General features: G+C 45.8%; 1 pseudogene; it reads left to right on the forward strand.

Moving 5' to 3' along the window:
• Nucleotides 1-10,253, forward strand: part of LOC132832688 (netrin-G1-like) — a 36,824-nt pseudogene extending 26,571 nt beyond the window's left edge.
• The last annotated feature ends 1,374 nt before the right edge of the window (nucleotides 10,254-11,627 follow it).

The following is an 11,627-nucleotide window of genomic DNA, read 5'->3' on the forward strand; positions in this document are numbered from 1 at the left end:
AAAATCTGTAGATTTTGAAGCTTTGCTTTGATTGTAAATTAAGCAGAGGCTTGATGCTATTAACACAGAATCAGTGACAACAATGTCCCACATCTATTGGTAGGCAGACCATCCCAACAATTTAGGCCTTTCCAAATCTCCAACAAATGTAGGTCGTAATTATGTAGCATACTTAATGTAGTAACAAAAATTGTAAAGTCATTATAGGAGTGTAATGCAGACACAGTGTTGACGCTGTGTCAAGGAAAGGAAATGACCAAAAGCTTAGCCAAAGAGGCAGTATTGAAGTATTGGAAGAGAAAAGGGGCATAGTCATTGAGTCATGCAGCGTAGAAGAGGTTTTTCAGCCCGTTGAACCTTTGCTGGCTTATTTACATACATCCCACTTTGGAGAACTTAATCCATAGCCTTAAATGTTATGGAATTTCCACTGTTCATCCATATATCTTTTAAAGATTGTGTGATTTCCTGCCTCTCCCTCTAGAATCAGGAGTGATGAAGGCTGTGTAGTATTGTTGTTAGGTAGTTCATCCAGAAACACAGGTAATGTTCTGGGGCCGTGGGCTCAAATCCCGTCCAGGCAGATGGTGAAATTTGGTGACATGGTGGCACTGCCTCACAGCACCAAGGACCTGGGTTTGATTCCACCCTCAGGCAACTGTCTGCGTGGAGTCTGCACATTCTCCTCATGTATGCATGGGTTTTCTCTGTGTACTCTGGTTTCCTGCCACAGTCTATTGACCTGTAGGTTAGGTAGATTGGGTCATGGGAAATGTCGGGTTACTGAGATAGATTAGATTAGATTCCCTACAGTGTAGAAACAGTTTCTTTGGCCCAACAAGTCCACACCAACCCTCCGAAGAGTAACCCACCCAGACCCATTCCCCTACCCTAGATTTACACCTGATTAATGCACGTAACACTGTGGGCAATTTAGCATGGCCAATTCACCTAACCTGCACATCTTTGGATTGTGGAAGGAAACCCATGCAGACGCAGGGAGAATATGCAAACTCCACACAGATAGTCCCCTGAAGTGGCAATTGACCCCGAGTCTCTGGTGCTGTGAGGTAGTAATGCTAACTACTGTGCCACCGTGCCACCCAAATCAATTCTCACATAAGCTTTTTTGGAAGCTGTACAGACGTCTCCTTCAGCCACAGTTAAATTATAGAACTCTACAATGAGGGAACAGGCCCTCCAGCCCAACAAATCCACACTGACCCTCTGAAGATTAGCCCACCCAAACACATTCTCCTATCCGGATACTCTACAGTTATTCCTAACCTGCACATAGGCAACTTGATAGGGTTGGTCTGTGTGAGATGCGCTTTGGGATTTTGGACTCAATGAGCCAAATGGCCTTTTTCCATATTGTAGGGATTCTGTGATACTATTCTCCCAAGCAGGGCATTCCAGACTCCAACCATCCTCTAGGTGGATACTTTTCTTGTCAAATTCCCTCTAAACCTCCTGCTTTTCTTAAAATTCTGCCTGTCTGACTAAGGGGAACAGCTGCTTCCTATCCACACTGTCCATACTCCTCATAATCTTACACACCTCAATCAGGTACCTGTTTAGCCATCTCTTCGTAGGTAATGCTTCATCCCAAATAACATCCTGGTGAAATTCCTCTACACACCCTCCAGTGCAATCACATCCTTCTTATAGTGTGGTGACCAGAACTGCACACAGAAATGTGGGTGGCACGGTGGCTCAGTGGTTAGCACTGTTGCCTCACAGCACTAGGGACCCAGGTTTGATTCTCACCTCAGGCAACTGTCTGTGTGGAGATTGCACATCCTCCCTGTGTCTGCTTAAGTTTCCTCCCACAGTCCAAAGATGCACAGGTTAGGCGAATCAGCCATGTTATAATTGCCCATAGTGTTCAGGGATGTGTAGGTTAGGTGTATTAGTCTGGGGTAAATGTAGAGCAGTAGGGGAATGGGTCTGGGTGGGTGACTCTTCGAAGGATTGGTGTGGACTTGTTGGGCTGAAGGGCCTGTTCCACACTGCAGGGATTCTATATCTATATCTGTATCTAACTGCAGCTGTGGCCTAACCAAAGTTTTGTACAGCAGCAACGTATCTTCCTTGCTTTAGTAATCGGTGGGAGATTAGCGAAGAGATTTAACGCCGGAACAGCTGAAGACTCACTCACTTGCAATGCTGCAGTAAATGCCATGGGATATTTTGATGCCTTAAAGGCGCCATAAAATGCAACGTCTGGTCATTTCTGTTGTTACCACGGGCTTCCCTTAAAGTGAATTTTTGCCGGCTGTTAATTTTGGGCCGGACGGTGACAGGCGCTATGCAAACTCAAATCCATTTTGTTGAGGCGATGACAAACTTTCTGCCAACTTAACCTTTGTTGCTGCTCAGAATCTGATCACTAACAGGCAGAACCCCAACCAGAACCCTCGCCTGGTATTGAAATGTGATATATGGGGGTGACAACTGTGTTTCTTTGTAAAGTTGGTCATGGGGAGAGGAGGAGGTTTGGTTGGGGTTGGGGGAGTCGGTGCGGGCTGCCAGTGCGGAGAATGTGATCTCTCACAGAGCTGACCGGAGCTTTGCTGTTGTGTGTTGTCAGGTGCAAGTGTAACCTTCACGCCAACAACTGTGTCATGAAGAAGGGGAAGCTGAGCTGTGAGTGTGAGCACAACACCACGGGGCCGGACTGTGGTCGATGCAAGAAAGGTTTTCACGGCCGACGATGGAGAGCAGGCTCGTACCTCCCCATCCCCAAAGGGACGGCCAATGTCTGTGAGTAATGAACATCTCTCCGGCCCAGCCTAGCACCTGTGGGGGAGGGGGAGTTTCACTTCATGTTTCATCTTGATTCTAAACCCTGAAATCGAGGAGATTCTAAATCCAACCCAGTGGACGTTTCAGAGTGTGTTCATGTGTGTACAGAGACACAGAGTGAATAGTACAGATTCGTCATATAGATGAAAGAGGCGCTGGTCCTTTGAATGTTCTGTCTAATTCAATTCACAGCAAAGTTTTTTTTGTTATCCAATTGGATTTTTGGAATTTCTGATTGAATCCACTGCCATTGTATTCTGAGGCAGTACAGTCCAGATCACAATTGCTGTCTGAAATCACCTCATCTCCCCCTCTGGTTCCTTTGCCAATTATTTCGAATCTGTGACCTCTAGTTTCTGACCTTCTTCTCACTTGAGGCAGCTTCTCCTTACTTATTCTATTGAAGCCTCTCCTGAATTTATGGCCTCGATCGGCACACGGTCAGAGTCAGTGAGCAAGGTGGTATTGCTAAACATTATGCAGCAGGTGAGGTGGTAATAGCTGTAAGAGTTAAATGTGACAGATCTTCTCCCTGCACACGCATTCAGACACAGAGGCAACAGTGAGGCGGAGACTGATGTGTGAGTGGAATGTTAAAGAGCTGGTTCAACATCTGGAAACAGTTGGAGGTGGGTGAAGAGAGAACCAGCCTGGACGTAATGAATATCTGAAACTGGTGGAGAAACGGAGGCAGGAAAGGAGGGATGGCTGTGACCATTGCTGTGTGTGCAATATCCCAAAATCGACCGCCAGGGTGATACATGAATGTCCAATGACGTGGTGCTGGGGAGGGGAAGGGATAGAGAGAGAGATTAAAGTGCGTGGGTTGAGAGGGAGTGCTGTGCGTGCTCAATTTCTGTTTTTGTGGTTGCTGCCACCTTACATATTAACCCGGTGCACTTGTACTTTAATTATACATAGTGCTAATGTACTTGTGCAGTAATCTCACAGGTTTCTTGAGCAGGACTGAGCGCTGTGGGAGTGCTCTGAGAATGTAGCATGCCTCTCACTGATGAGCTAGTTGTTCATGAGTTTGAGATCAAACTCGTGAACACTCTATACAATGGGCGGTGCTTGTAAACATTTATCAGTAATGATTGTTAATAAGAGATCACACACATTGTTTTTTTTAATAATTTTCTCTCCAGGCCTCCCTGACACCATCACTAGCGGCTGTAAGTAAGAACTTCTCTTCCTGACCTGTGACCTGCTAAACTTTATGTGTATTAGAACTGAACTACTCCCCACAAACCCCCTGCCTTTTTCAATAAGAAATAAGCGTATGGGTGAGCAAGAAGCGAGTGTGGAAAAGGCTAAGGAGAAAATTGGAAATGAATGTGCAATAAGAATGTGTAATTAGTGGGCGGCACGGTGGCACAGTGGTTAGCACAGTTGCCTCACAGCGCCAGAGACCCGGGTTCAATTCCCCGTGTCTGCGTGGGTGCCCTCCGGGTGCTCAGGTTTCCTCCCACAGCCTAAAGATGTGCAGGTCAGGTGAATTGGCCATGCTAAATTCCCCGTAAATGTAGGGGTATGGGTGGGTTGCGCTTCGGGTCGGTGTGGACTTGTTGGGCCGAAGGGCCTGTTTCCACACTGTAAGTATATAGAATGCTTGTAGGTGTGAATAGGTAGTGAGGGTCAAACAGATTGTAAGTATGAAGAGAGACTGAGATCTGAAGTCTGCTTATTTGATTACCCTGAAATAAAATCCTATCTCCTCAACTGGTGCAACATGAAGCAAGGAAATTGTAATATATGTGTAACATATGATTAGCTCAGGTAAAGGCCATTTTTAATATGTTTTTGTGAGAATATTCAATGGAAAATGGATGGAGAAAATTTTGGAGACTAGGATTAATGGGAACCTGTTGCAACCTCACTATCTCTGACAATGAATTAGCAACTGGAACAGTGTGTCCAGCCAAAATCTGTTCATGTATGTTCCCAAATTTAACTCATGCTCTATTATTTAAGCATTTTCATGCTGCCTGTACCATTCTGCTCAATCTATCATAATGAACTCTTAAAGCAATACTACCTGATTGTGACAATTCATTCACAACACCAACTGGGAGTGTCCATAACTCCCCAAACTGACTGAGAAAAGGTATAACTTGCCATGCTGATCATGACTTTGCATTTGCCTGAAACATCAATGCTCCTGCTCCTCGGGTGCTGCCTGACCTGCTCTGCTTTTCCAGCACCACACTCTTGACTCTAATCTCCAACATCTGCAGTCCTCCCTTTCTCTTCCATAATAACCAAGGTGAACTGACTCTCTATAATACATTAGAGTGACTATAGCTTTCCACACTACAAAGACTGATCACTACTTCTCATAGAGATGGCCAGAAACTGAGTGGGACCATAATTCCCCACCATAACCAAGAATGATGACAATTCTCCACACTGATGAAGGATGACAATCACTCACTATAATGACTGAAAGTGACCAACGCCTCATACCAAGAGTGACTCTAACTTCCTATAATGGCCAAATATGAGCTTCACTCTCTGTACTTATTGGGAGTGCAGTAACATCTGGCACTGATCCAGAATGGTTTAACCTCAATCTACTAAACAGGAGTGGCTATGATTTGGCAAACTGACTAAAAGTGATACTACAACAGAAATATGGAGAACGTGAGGACTGCAAGTACTGAAGATCACAGGCGAGAGTATGTCCAACACCACACTCTTGACTACAGCAGAAATATGTATACAAATTAAGTGTTCTGGTTCCTGAGTACTGGAGACGTTCTGCCTCCTCCTTGAAGATATTATTTAAAATCTGCTGCATTAAGTCCTACTTTTCTGCAATATCTTGATTTTTTTTATTGATGGTGAGGTGGAGATGACTCTGTGTGTGTGTGTGTGTGTACGTACTCCAATTGGGAATAATAATTGCTGATTTCCTCTGACTCATGCAGCTGATGCAAAGCTGATTCATCCACGTCCAACTGTCCCATCACTCGACGTTGCAAACCCAAAGCAAGGTAGGAGCTCACAAACGCTATGACTCGTTTTGAGCAGGAAGAGTATCCACTGAGACCCAATCCCTGATTTATCCTCTAGCATGTTAAATCCTTAAATTTTCATCAACTTTGCCAATGTCATCTTACAGCTGCTTCTTGTCCATTTTGCTACCTTTCCACTTCCATCTAGTTCACAGTACTTCTTAATATAAAGTACGCAGCTCAAAACTGTGTACAGTATTCCTGATGTAATCTTACGATGGCCTGTACAGCTGCAGCAAAATTTTGCCCCTTTTCTAATCTATCGGTTTCCAGTAAACTGCAATATTCCATTTGCCTGATCTTTGATGCCTTGGTACCATAATGTTCTGCAATCTCTCTCCATTTAAGTTTTACATATTTTGAGTCAAGCTGTTCTGACACATTATGACATATGTCTAGGCAAATAATATTTGAAGCTGGAATTTCTGGCCATACTACCTTTATGTTCTTTCTGCCAAAGAGGAGAAGTTCACACTTTCCTCTGTTATACTCCATGAGCTTAATTATTGCCACTAACTTAACCTACTAATACCCTTGCATAGATCTGCTATCTTCACGTGACAACTTACCCTCCTAACTATCTCAGTGTCTTTGCAAATTTAGCTACCATCCCGTGTCTGAACATTTTAACTCTGCCTCCCACTCCACCAAGGACATATAGGTCATGGGCTTCCTCCATCACCAAATCCTTACCAACCGACGCCTGGAGGAAGAATTCCTCATCTTCTGCCTTGGGACCCTGCAACCACACGAGATCAATGTGAACGTCACCAGTTTCCTCATTTCCCTTCCCCTCGCTTTATCCCAGTCCTAAGCCTCCAACTCAGCACCAACCCCTTGACCAGTCCTACTTGTCCACCTTCCTTCCTTCCCACCCCATCCGCTGCACCCTCTCCTTTGATCTATCCCTTCTACCTACACCTTCATCTACCTATCACACTCCCAGCTACCTTTCTCCCAGCCACACATCACCACACCCAACCCCCCCGCCCCATTTGTCTCTCAGTCCCCTTGGCCCACAAGCCTCATGATGAAGGCCATATGCTCGAACATCGATTTTCTTGCTCCTTGGATGCTGCCTGACTTGGTGTGCTTTTCCAGCACCACACTCCCGACTCTGATCTCCAGCATCTGCAGTCCTCACTTTCTCCCAGTTGATTTCTACCTTCCCATTATCCAAGTTATTAATATAGATTGTTAACAGTTGAGGCTTCAGGGCTGATCCTATGTCATTTCACTAGTTAACCCTTACCAACCCAGAAAAAAATCAATTTAATATGATTCCTTATTCACCAGACCACCTTCACCATGTGCTCTTAAGCATTTAACCTTTAAGGTTACATCTTCTTAAAAAGTCGTTTGGAAATTCAAGTGCAATAATGTACACCTTCTTCTTCGTTCACTGTTTCTTACTCAAAAGTATTTATAAGTGAGTTAAATTGTTTTCCTTTCAGAAAACCATGCTGACTCTGTCTGATCACTTTCAAGCGCGACCCCCTTTAACCCATATTCCAGTGGTGTAAAGTTTTCTGGGGATAGTGTGGGCAAAAGACTTTCAAGTTAAAATGGGGAGGTAATCACATGGTGGTAATACCACTGGACCAGTGATCTAGAATGTTGTGGGACGTGCATTTGATTGCCAACATGACAGCTGTTGAAATTTGAATTCAATTAAAAATCTGGAATTGAAAGCTATCATGGTGACCAGGTAATCTCTGTCAATTATAGGGTCATAGAGATATCCAATATGGAAACTGACCCTTCTGTCATACAGTTGTTTATTTTAGACAGGTATCATAAATTAATTTAGTCCCTTTCGCTAGCATTTGGCCCATATCCCTCTAAAGCTGTTCTATTCATATACCCATCCACATGCCTTTTAAATGTTGTCATTGTACCAGCCTCCACCACATCCACTGGCAACTTGTTCCAGTCATGCACCATCCTCTACATGAAAAAGTTACCCCTTACATCCCTTTTAAATCCCCTCACTTTAAACCTGATAATTGAATCCCTACAGTTTGAAAACAGGCCATTCAGCCCAACAAGTCCACACCAAAATTCGGAAGAGTACCCCACCCAGACCCATTCTCCCTACCTTATAGTTATCCCTGTCAGATGCACTTAATAATTTAACATGGCCAATTCACCTAACCTACACATGTTTATGACTGTGGAAGGGAACTGGTGCATCTGCAGGAAACCCACACAGACATGGGGAGAATGTACACAAAGTGCACACAGACAGTCATCGGAGGCTGGAATCAAACCCAGACCCCTGTGAGGCAGCAATAGACAATAGACAATAGGTGCAGGAGTAGGCCATTCAGCCCTTCGAGCCTGCACCGCCATTCAATATGATCATGGCTGATCATTCCTAATCAGTATCTGCTTCCTGTCTTATCTCCATAACCCTTGATTCCACTATCTTTGAGAGCTCTATCCAACTCTTTCTTAAAAGAGTCCAGAGACTGGGCCTCCACTGCCCTCTGGGGCAGAGCATTCCACACAGCCACCACGCTCTGGGTGAAGAAGTTTCTCCTCATCTCTGTCCTAAATGGTCTACCCCGTATTTTTAAGCTGTGTCCTCTGGTTCGGCACTCACCTATCAGCGGAAACATGTTTCCTGCTGCCAGAGTGTCCAATCCTTTCATAATCTTATATGTCTCAATCAATTCCCCTCTCAGTCTTCTAAACTCAAGGGTATACAAGTCCAGTCGCTTCAGTCTTTCAGTGTAAGGTAATCCCTCCATTCCAGGAATTGACCGTGTGAACCTACGCTGCACTCCCTCAATAGCCAGAATGTCTTTCCTCAAATTTGGCGACCAGAACTGCACACAGGACTCCAGGTGTGGTCTCACCAGGGCCCTGTACAGCTGCAGTAGCACCTCTTTGCTTCTATATTCAATTCCTCTTGTTATGAAGGCCAGCATGCTATTAGCCTTCTTCACTTCCTGCTGTATCTGCATGCTGGCCTTCATTGACTGGTGTACGAGAACACTCAGATCTCTCTGTACTGCCCCTTTACCTAAATTAATTCCATTGAAGTAGTAATCTGCTTTCCTGTTCCTGCCATCAAAGTGGATAACCATACATTTATCCACATTAAACTGCATCTGCCCACTTATCTAACTTGTCTAGGTAGCGGTGCTAACCACTGAGCCATGTGCCACCCACTTACCTTCTATAGTTTTGGACTCCCTTACTCTGGGAAAACAGACCTTGGCCATTCACTCTATCCGTGCCCTTCATGATTTTATAAACTTCTGTAAGTTCACCCCTCAGGCTCCAAAGACCCAGGCAGAATAATTCTGAATTCTTTCAAGTTTAGCAACATCTTTCCTATAACAGTTGTGAATGAGATGGGTTCACACACACCTGGGGAAGGAAATCTGCCATCCTGACTGACTTGGCATTCCTGTGTCTCACGACCCATTCAGGAAAGTAGTTGGCTCATATCTGTCCTGTGGACAACTGGCTGGTCTGTGATGCCCACATCCCATGAACAAATAAAACATGGGGAAACGGGCCGATGGCTTACTGTTTCCAGGTTACTACCAACAATTCGTAATAGAATGACGTTGGTTTGAAAGATTAAATGGAAAAAAAAACACTCACTGAATATGCTGCCTCCCTCACTCATATCAAATGAAGGCTCACACCCACTCATTCTCTCTGTTCGCTGTCCAGCTCTCCCTTTGAACTCTATTTTAAAGTCAGTCGGCTGGACGGTTTGCAAATGATGTCAACAGCATGGGTCCCATTCCTGCACCGGCTGAGGTTACTATGAATCACTCTCCTTCTCAATCTTCCCCCGCCTCGCCTGAGGCGTGGTGACCTTCAGGTTAAACTGCCCCCAGCTGTTTAATGAGAGAGTAGTCTTTCGGATTATGGCGACTCGACTTCATCACATTTTATATTTGTTTGACAACTCAGTTCTGTAGTTTTTCTTCTTTTTTAAAATCTGTTTGTTTGCTAATTTCACACTCTGTCCACATCCCCTTTAGAATCCACGCTAATTATTCTTCACTGTGTTCTCCGGGTCACCAGTTGTATATTTAGACGACTGCTTCTTATCTCTTAAAGCTTTTTGCTGGAAAGGTGAAAGTCTTTCATGTAGCCTGACCTAATTGTGTATATTTTTTTTGTTTCCTCTCTCGCAGGGGGAGTGTGCGATAACTTGCTAACACGGTGTGAGAACGGAGGTGTGTGTGAGGAGAACGGGAGGTGCCGGTGCCCCGCTCCCTACACCGGGCTGCTGTGTGAGAAAGTCCAGTGCAGGAAGGGGGCGGAAGGCTGCGTCTCCCAAGCGGCCCGGGAGCCCTCCTTGCACCGGGCTCTGCTCTGGCTGACCGCGCTGCTCACCGCCGCCCACGGCCGCCCGCTGCTCTGAGCCGCTTCCAGCGCCACCGGAAAGCTGAGGAGAGCGGCAGGACAGATGCAGCGTTTCACACTGCGGCGCCGTTCAAACACGCTCCAACCCCCACCCACCCCCATCTCCCCAACCATCCGCCAACCCCCCCACCCCTCTCCCGGGAAAGGAAAACTGCAGCTGAGGTCTGAGCCCGCCCAGGCCGACTGGATCTGAGGAAGGAATGGACCGTCAGTGGGGAAATTGGACTCTGTGTCTCCTCAGGGGACTCGGGCAGCTCCTCATAATTCATCCTCTCAGTTGTCAGCCGATTATTACATATCCTACTTTGGGACAAAGAAAAAAAGGACTGAGATTTCTACACAATCTTTCACCACCTCAGGACCTACCAAAGCGCTTGGCAAGCATTGAGGAGTTCTCTTCAATGAGCAGTGACGTGCTAATGTCCAGATAATCTGTTTTAGTGATGTTGTGTGTGGGGTTAATATTGGTCAGAACACAGGGGGGACCTTCCCTGCCCAGCTTCCAAATGGTGACTGTGGGATCTTTTAACAGGGCCTTGACATAGTGTCTCATCCAGTCGGTCGTATCTGTGTTTTAAAAAATGCAGCATTAATTCCTTCTCTCTCGCATTTCCTCACACCTACCTGCATACTTGCATTGCTATCTATTAACTATTGCTATTTGGGGCAGCACGGTGGGTCAGTACTTTACGCTGCTGCCTCACAGCACCAGGGACTCGATCCCACCTCTGGAGACTGTGCGTGCGGAGTTTGCCCTTTCTCCCTGTGGGACTGTGTAGGTTTCCTTTCATGGATGTACAGGTTAGGTCGATTAGTCACGGGAAATACAGGAGGCTTTATGGGGGATCAGTGTGAACTCTCTGGGCCGAACGGCCGTCCTCTCACACTGGAGGGATTCTATGACCTGTCATTCCCTTGTCCACCCCTCTCACTGTCTCTCCTACCCATGTTCCATCTTGCTCTGTTGCCCACTTACCCGCCCTCCCTCCCAGTCTTTCTCCTCCCCTAGACTCCCTTTTTCTCTGTGTGACACGGGCTGTGGGGAATCAGGCCTTCACAACGTGATGGTTGTAGTCCAAAAGGTTTATTTGGAAGCACTAGCTTTCTGAGCGCTGCTCCTCCATCAGATGGTTGCGGAGTACAAAATTTATAGCAATATATAAATGTTGTGTCTTACGATCTTATGCTCCACAACATGATGATGGAGCAGCGCTCCGAAAGCTAGTGCTTCCAAATGAACCTGTTGGTCTATAACCTGGTGTTGTGTGATTTTTAACTTTGTACACCCCAGTCCAACACCGGCATCTCCAAATCACAATGCGAGGGAGACGCGAGGAGTAGGTTTCAAGAGGCCCGCCTGGCCTTTAGCAAAGGGTCGCTGTGTAAGCAGCCCTGGTGACTGGGGTT

This window comes from Hemiscyllium ocellatum, chromosome 35 (genome assembly GCF_020745735.1).
Source record: "Hemiscyllium ocellatum isolate sHemOce1 chromosome 35, sHemOce1.pat.X.cur, whole genome shotgun sequence".
Taxonomy (NCBI): domain Eukaryota; kingdom Metazoa; phylum Chordata; class Chondrichthyes; order Orectolobiformes; family Hemiscylliidae; genus Hemiscyllium; species Hemiscyllium ocellatum.